This window comes from Lynx rufus, unplaced genomic scaffold (assembly GCF_022079265.1).
Source record: "Lynx rufus isolate CCGP_SWC_20201006 ecotype Redwood Valley unplaced genomic scaffold, mLynRuf1.p SCAF_34, whole genome shotgun sequence".
NCBI classification, from domain to species: Eukaryota; Metazoa; Chordata; class Mammalia; order Carnivora; family Felidae; genus Lynx; species Lynx rufus.
In genome coordinates this window covers 2107156-2115543 of record NW_025814850.1, presented here as the reverse complement: position 1 = coordinate 2115543, position 8388 = coordinate 2107156, and the positions used below count along the sequence as shown (strand labels likewise).

General features: G+C 48.7%; 1 pseudogene; it reads left to right on the top strand.

Annotated features, from left to right (window-relative positions):
* The first annotated feature begins 6220 nt into the window (after window positions 1–6220).
* LOC124522261 (uncharacterized) lies at window positions 6221–6290 on the top strand (annotated as a pseudogene).
* The last annotated feature ends 2098 nt before the right edge of the window (window positions 6291–8388 follow it).

Genomic DNA, 8388 nt, shown 5'->3' with positions numbered 1-8388 from the left:
GGTTTTGCTTTGGAGGTCACTTTTTGGGGGTTCCCCATCAGCCCCCATTTCTTATGAGACTCTTATCCCAGATTGCAGAGCCTTGGCCCTCCCCAGATGTCTTCCTCCCCCTCTCCTGCTGTTCCCTTATCCTAAAAGACATCCCCGAGTCCTTGGGGAAGGCAATTGTGTAAAATAGGAGAATCCCTTTTAAGAAAATAATGCCGTCCTAGACTTCCCCAGGCATCTGTCCCTCGTCCTTCTTTGTGATCCTGCCTGGGGTCAGCCTGTCCTTGCCGGGACCACCCCATCACCCCCACCGGCCCCCCCCGCCCCCCCCCCCCGTGACTTCCCAGTTCTGCTGAGTGTCTAATCCGTCTTCGCTGCAGGTTCAGCCAAAGCTGGCCCCTGAACCACTGTGTGCCCATTTCGTAGGGAAGGGGAGGGAGAAGAGACAGAATATTTATTACAAAGTTAGAAATATATTTATTATAGTAGGGATCCCATTTGCATTCGCAGAGGGTATGCAAATGAGATGTAAAGGTCAAGCCTGCTCCCATCTCGTTTGCGTAGCTCTGCCTCCACTATGCAGTCGCCTTTACACTCCCCTTTTCCCTTTGGCCAGTGTTCTTTTCATCCTCAAGTCAGCTCTTCCTTGCATCACCCTTACCCACAGCCCAAGGGGACCAGGAGTGGGAGGCAAACACCCGAGGCAATCAGCGGTATCCTTTGCCAGCTCCCGCCTCCGCTGGAGGACTTGGGAGTAGAGGCACCCGAGGATCTGCTGGTGCAAACCCCCTGCCCTTGCTTAACCTCCAAAGTGCCCTGATGGAGAGACCATCCTCCGACGGGGGTGGAGGGAGGTTGGCATAGGAGGCTGGGCACCTTGCTGGAGCATTGGCACCGGGCCTTTTAGGGCAGATCTCCTGTGTTGACGCTTTTCTGCCACCTCTAGCGATGCCTGGGTGGCTGGGCTGGGTCCCTCCTCTCCTGTCTTCATCCCTCCCTGAACTTCATCCTACCTCCCCTGCCCAACCCCCCTCCACCCCCCCACCCTGGCCCAGGGCTGGGTTGGAACAGGTGTGTGCTCACCATGTTACATCTCCCCCCCCCACCCCGCCACCTCGCCCCAGACGCTTGTATTTGAGGCACCTCAGGATAATGAGGACTCTGCCCCCCACTGTCCACACTCAGTGCCAGCCTGGTGGCCCTGTCCCCTCTTCTCTCCTCCCTCAGTCAATTCTTGAGCTTTTGCTCTGACTAGTTTTCTTTCTTTTCCTTTGATTAAATGTGAAAACAAAGGCTTCTGGGCTCTGTTTGTCTTTGGTTGGGGCCCGGTGGATGGCTTCTGGACAGGGTGAGAGGGGGGAACCCAGCACAAGTGATTCTGGAATGGGAGTTGGAGTGAATCGTCTTGTGTCCTGTGATGTCTTCTAAGATTTCGCATTCCACCATTCCACATGCCCCGTCCCCAGAAAATGCTTGTTCTAAATGCTCGGAGCCGGGGGTCTGCGAACATTCATGGGGGCCAGGGGACCCAGCGACTCCATGGCTAATCACTTCACCCAGAACTTGCTGTGTGGAGCAGGCACCTGTACCTCTTAGGTTTGTTCTCTGTAAAAGTATCAGGGACTCTCCCAGCGCTAATGCTAGGATTGGTTCTAGGTGCTCAAGCATACATGCCATAGAGAGCTGGTTGAAATGTCACCCACATGTCACCATGGGGGTGTGTGTGTGTGTGTGTGTGTCAGATCCTTCAGAGTGAAGGCATGAACCTTCCTTCCCACCTTGCATTCTTCAGGGGAGCCTGGAATGTTCACTGGGGATTCTCGGCAGGAGGCTCTAGCTGTTCCCTTCTCCCTGTAACAACCAAATGTGGAACTGGCTTTCTTCCTTCCATTTCCCCCAAAGCATCCACTCGCACAAGGACAAGCGTGGGGGCTGACTTTACCGGTGATTTGGAGGCAACCATAGGGGCTTACGTCTTCCACCTAAAGGCTCTGATGAGAATTTAGAATTGAATGTTAAATACCCCAACTCTGAATGTTCCCTGATCGTTCCCAGCTCATAGAATATTTTTCTGGTCAACCTTTCCCTTTGGGCTCCCCCGCCTCCCTCCGTGTTGCTGGACCCTCTTCCTCTCATTGTTGAACAACCTTCTTCCCATCTCCGGGGCGTCCTTGGAAAATGGATATTTCATTGCCATACCTAGCAACCCCACGCTTGTATTTTTGTCCTAATCCAGTGGGTCTCAATTCCGGCTGCACATTAGAATCGCCGGAAGTGTGGAAAACAAAACACCAAACAAAACAAAACACAACACAAAACAATTGCCTGGACCATACTCCAGGTCAGTTAAATCAGAAGGTCTGCAAAGGCTGACTGCTTTATCATTAATTTCTCGCTCACATTAATGTCTTGCTCACATCACACCTGGTAGGAATTGGGTGTCATTCCTAGCGGTGACTCAGGGATCCAGCCTCTTTCCATTTTTTTTTTTCCAACGTTTATTTATTTTTGGGACAGAGACAGAGCATGAACGGGGGAGGGCCAGAGAGAGAGGGAGACACAGAATGGGAAACAGGCTCCAGGCTCTGAGCCATCAGCCCAGAGCCCGACGCGGGGCTCGAACTCACGGACCGCGAGATCGTGACCTGGCTGAAGTCGGACGCTTAACCGACTGCGCCACCCAGGCGCCCCGAGCCTCTTTCCATTTTTAACCGTCTTTAACAAACAGGCTCCACAGAGGTCACGGAAGAGGAATAAAGTGTAGCGTATTACTCAGGGATTTTATTGGCTAGGTCAGCCTGCCCACATCCATTGGCCAGAATCTCATCATGTTGCCCTGGATTGTTGCAAAGGAGCCTGGGAAATGTAGTTTTCCTTGGTACTCAGGAAGAGGAACTGGGATCTAGCCAGTCTCCGCCAGGCTGGGAGTGGAGTCTGGGAAGCCCTGTGTTTTAAAAGCTCCCCAAGTGATTCTAATCTGTAGCCAAGATTGCCAACCACCGCTCACCTATTTTCGCCATAACTTTGGGGGTGGAGGAAATCTCCTTTTAGCCCCGAATTGGCCTCAAGCTATTTTCCCGATAAAGATAGTTGAATTTCTTTTTTAAATGTTTATTTATTTTTGGGGGGGGGGGGGAGGGGCAGAGAGAGAGGGAGACACAGAATCCGAAGCAGGCTCCAGGCTCTGAGCTGCCAGCACAGAGCCGGATGAGGGGCTCGAATTCTCCAACCGTGAGATCGTGACCTGAGCTGAAGTCGGACGCTCAACCAACTGACCCCCTTAGGCGCCCCAAGATAGTTGAATTTCTAAAAGGAATTCTGCCACCATTTTAAAAATTCTTTTTCCCTCCTGGCACAGTAGCATATGGTTAGTAGGGCAGAATGGATTCTTATCATATTATAGTTGGGAAACTGACCTAGAGAGGTGATGAGCTTTGTCCAATGTCACACAGAAAGCCGTTGGCGGAGCTGAAACAGACCCCTGGATTCCTGGTTCTCAGGCTGGGGGCTTTCCTTCCAGTGCTGCTTCCCAAAGATTGAGGCAGATTGGCAGAGTCAGGGTGGGGTGCTCTTGGTGGAGGAGGAACATGGGATAAGAAAGGGGACCATGAGCATAAGTGTGGGCTACCTTGCCATCCCCAGATTCAACTCTTCAAGAGATCCAGGCATGCCAGGTGGTTGAGGGTGCCCACGGTCTAAAGCTCGCCCAGCCCCGGCCCCCCCTCCCTCAGAACTGGGTGTAGTGGTGACCCCACAGCCCTGGGAGGGACTGAGCAGGATGTGCAAGGGAGCAGGGAGAACTTCTAGCTTATTCCATTCATCTGTGTATCTAATCTAGTCGTTATGATCAAGGTTTTAATTATTTAGAAACTTCTATGTTTTACTTATCTAGTAAGGAAAGTTTTCAACTACTCTCTTGATCAGTGTTATTTTTCTCAGTAATTATTTTTTCTAGAAAGTGAACTCCAGGATCATTTTGTCGGAGTACACCCTTTTCCCGTGGGGATACTAATTGGAATTGCATGCAACTGGGCCACTCACTGAGAAGGGTTTTCACTCTGCAGTCTTTTCCTGCAAGACCCTGGTCTGTCTCCCTTTCACTCAGGTCTCCTTCCAGCCCAGGCCCCCCACCCCCCACCTGCCCTCCAAGCAGCACTGGTCTGACTGGCGTGCTCTCCAGTCGGCAGCAGACTGATACCAAGGAGACCCCGTGACTTGTAAAACAAAATTCGTTCCTTTGAAAGGACTGCCCTTGACCCTAAGATTCTCTCTCCTCTACCCTACTCTTAGGGGCCAAAAGGGTCTCCTTTTTATAAAACGGCTTTCCTATACTTTGGCACGAATCTTAGTACAATTATAATGAACCCCAAATCATCTTTTGAACAAGTGAATACAACCATCCGAGGTACACTTGCTGAGATTTTCTTCCGTTAAAAACGTACGCGTTGTAGGGGCACCTGGGTGGCTCAGTCAGTTAAGCACTGATGATTTCGGCTCAGGTCATGATCTCCCGGTTTGGAAGATGGAGCCCCTCATCAGGCTCCATGCTGAATGTGAAGCCGGATTGGGATTCTCTCTCTCTCTCTCTCTCTCTCTCTCTCTCTCTCCCTCTCCGCCCTTCCCCCACTCACATGCACTCGCTCACGAGCGCGCACTTTCTCTCTCTCTCAAAATACATAAATAACTTAAAAAATGTATGAGTTGGGCGGTGATCTCTGAACTTCTGCATAGGAAAGGGCCTTATAAGATACAGCGTGACTCCCGATTTTACATGGAGGAGGTGGGTGCGCCCTGTATAAGTTCTGAACAGGAGCTTAATTCTCTTTGTCACCATTAGTCAGCCTGCAGCATGCATTCGTGACGAAGGACCTAGAAGCATCTTGAAGCATGACCTTTCTGGGACAATACAAAAGGATAAAGGTAAATTTGGCCCCAATTAGGCAAATAGTATGAAACTTTAAACACAGACACCCTTAGCTACAGCTGCACCCGTGGGATGGGCCCCGTCAGCTACAGGGACGTTTCGAAGTACTTAGTAATTTCAATAATGACTGTAATAGTCATGAAATCCACAGGTGGATAGCCATTTTCAGGACTCTCGGCCCGGTAAATCAGAAAATTATTGTATGCTAAGGCCCAGGGAGAAAAGCTGTCGGAAAACGAGGCTGACCCCGAGGGGTCAACCTTCTGGAGGGTTGCCAGAAGACAAAACTGATGATTACAGCAGTCCTCTGAACCCGCTTACCCAAGGACATCTCTTTCGTGGCGGGAGTCCATTCACGGGAGCAGCCACACGTCTTTGGGAAAGACCATGCTGGAGCCACGGTGCACCGTGGGGACCAGATGTGGCAGGTGTGAGGCGTGAATGTGCCCCTCTGACCATCATCCCTGCCCAGGAAGGGGGAAGGGCGGTGTCGGCAGCATCTGGAGGTCGCTTCGATTTCTTTCCCTCTTTTTTCATCTCCGCGCACGTTGGCGCGGTGCCGGTCAATTTCACAAATTACCTAAGCGTTTAAAGCCCCCACCCCACCCATCTTTTTCGGGGCTTCGTCTTCCTTCCAGAAACACATCTTCCCCTTTCTGCAGCTCCCCAGAAACCTGCCCTCATAACGTGTGGCAGAGGCGCCCAGGCACTGGTCTGCGGACCATCTCATCTGTGACAATACGAGGAAATTCAGAACAAAGCGGAAAGTTTACGATTAAGCCGAACAGATTTAAGTTTAAGAATTCTATTTTATTCCGACGCAGTGATTGTGAATTTTATCTTATGTGCCAACGTAAGAAATACTTCCTTTTCTTTCTAACTTGAATCTTATTTTTCCCTGAGTCTCTGCTCATCAGAGTAGAAAGAAATGAAATCTCACTCCTGTTTTGGAGGGCCTCCTCCCTTCCCCGGAGTCCTACAAAGATCGAAAGGACTTACACAGTGCCTGGAAAATGGGAATTGGAACCTAGTTCAGGCAGAGTGGTGAACAAAGCATCAGTGTGGTTTTTGTTTGTTTGTTTTGTTTTTTTAAATATATTTTCAAGGGGCGCCAGGGTGGCTTAGTTGGTTGAGCATCTGACTTCGGCTCAGGTTATGATCTTGCGGTTGGTGGGTTCGAGCCCCGCGTTGGGCTCTGTGCTGACAGCTCAGAGCCTGGAACCTGCTTCAGATTCTGTGTCTCCCTCTCTCTCTGCCCCTCTCCCGCTGGTGCTCTGTGTCTCTCTCTCTCAAAAGTAAATAAACATAAAGACTATACTTTCAGGGATCATTTCTATAGTTCGTTACTAGAGAAAAAAAAAAAAAAAGAGGTTAGAGTGGGAGAGAGCCAAAGCATAAGAGACTGTTAAAAACTGAGAACAAACTGAGGGTTGATGGGGGGTGGGAGGGAGGGGCGGGTGGGTAATGGGTATTGAGGAGGGCACCTTTTGGGATGATCACTGGGTTTTGTATGGAAACCAATTTGTCAATAAACTTCATATATATATAAAAAAAAGTAAATAAACATAAAAAAAAAAAGAAAAATTGAAAGGCAAGAATCTAAGCCAGTGTCACCCATGTAAAATAGCAACTAACAACATGTTTAGGGGCACCTGAGTGGCTCAGTTAAGTGTCCGACTTTGGCTTAGGTCATGATCTTGCAGTTCATGGGTTTGAGCCCCAAATTGGGCTCTGTGCTGACAGCAGAGAGCCCGCTTCAGATCCTCTGTCCCCCTCTCTCTGCCCCATCCCTTCTCTCTCTCTCTCTCTCTCTCTCTCAAAAATAGATAAACATTTAAAACAACAACAACAATGTCTAGTTTGTGCCATTTCACAAAGAAAACTCTAGGCTCACATGCCTTCCTGCTGAATTCTACCAAGTGTATAAAGAAGAACGATTAGTAACTTACACAAATTCTGCCAGAGACTTGAAAAGGAGGTAATATTTCCCAGATTACACTGATACCAAACCCAGACAGAGTGCTTAACAACAAAATAAAACTACCAGCCAACATTCTTCATGGCTAAAGTAACACCAAGGACACAATGCTGGTTTAACATTAGAAAGTCAAAGAACAGAGTCTTTGACTCTGTTGTTTGACTAAAAGAACATATGATCATCTCAATAGCTGCAGAAAAATCATTGACAAAATTAATATTCATTTTTCATTAAAAAAAAAGCAAACAAAATTCTCAGTAAACTAGAAACAGAAGGGAACCTTCCCAACCTGATAAAAGATGAAAACCCTATAGACAATATCATACTTTTGGTGAGACCGAGTACCTTCCCCTTAAGATCAGGGACAAGGCAAGAATGTCTGCTTTCAACATCTCTTTTTATTTTTATGAAAAAAATTTGTTTCGGGGGGCGCCTGGGTGGCTCAGTCGGTTAAGCGTCCGACTTCGGCTCAGGTCATGATCTTGCGGTTCGTGGATTCGAGCCCTGCATCAAGCTCTGCGCTGACATTGCAGACCCTGCTTAGGTTTCTCTCTCTCCCCCTCTCTCTCTCTCTCTCTCTCTCAAAATAAATAAATAAATAAACTTAATAAAAAAGGGATAAACCCATGTGATCCATTCAAGAGGAGTAGACCTCCTGCTCTGGCGCTAGGCTCGGGGGCCTCACACTCAGATCGAGTCCCATGATGCCTCCCCCTGCTGTAGCGCTGGGTACCTGTCACTTCTGCAAAGTGCTGCATGTGGAGAGCACGTGTCTCCTGCTCTGGAGGTGCCTGAAAGCTCATCATGACCCCTTCTACCTTCTCTGCTTCTGTTTTCTCTTAGCCTATGAGCGACCGCCTCCTGGAGGAACTTAGAAAAATCTTTCCTGGGGTGCCTTGGCCGGTTCAGTCATTGGAGCCTGCGACTCTTGATCTCGGGGTTGTGAGTTCGAGCTCCAGGTTGGGTGTCGAGATTATGTAAAAATAAAAATCTTTTTAAAAAAAGAATTAAGTGGGACATGACAAGCAGGCTATAAAGTTGTATATCCAAAAGAGCCTGTAAGAGAACAACAGCAAATGATGTGGAGAAAAAAAAAACTGGAAGGAAATCCAACAAAATGCAGCAATGATAGTCTCCGGCAGTAATGAATCTGGGCGACCTGTTTTTTTCTCCTCCCCTTCTGTCTTTCTAACTTATCTATACTGAGCAATCCCTCATTTCATTTTTTAAAGAAAGTGGAAAAAGAAAATATAGCAGTTCTGTGGGGCGCCTGGGTGGCTCAGTCGGTTAAGCGTCTGACTTCAGCTCAGGTCACGATCTCGCGGTCCGCGAGTTCGAGCCCCGCGTCGGGCTCTGGGCTGATGGCTCAGAGCCTGGAGCCTGCTTCCGATTCTGTGTCTCCCTCTCTCTCTGCCCCTCCCCCGTTCATGCTCTGTCTCTCTCTGTCTCAAAAATAAATAAACATTAAAAAAATTAAAAAAAAAAAAAAAAGAAAATA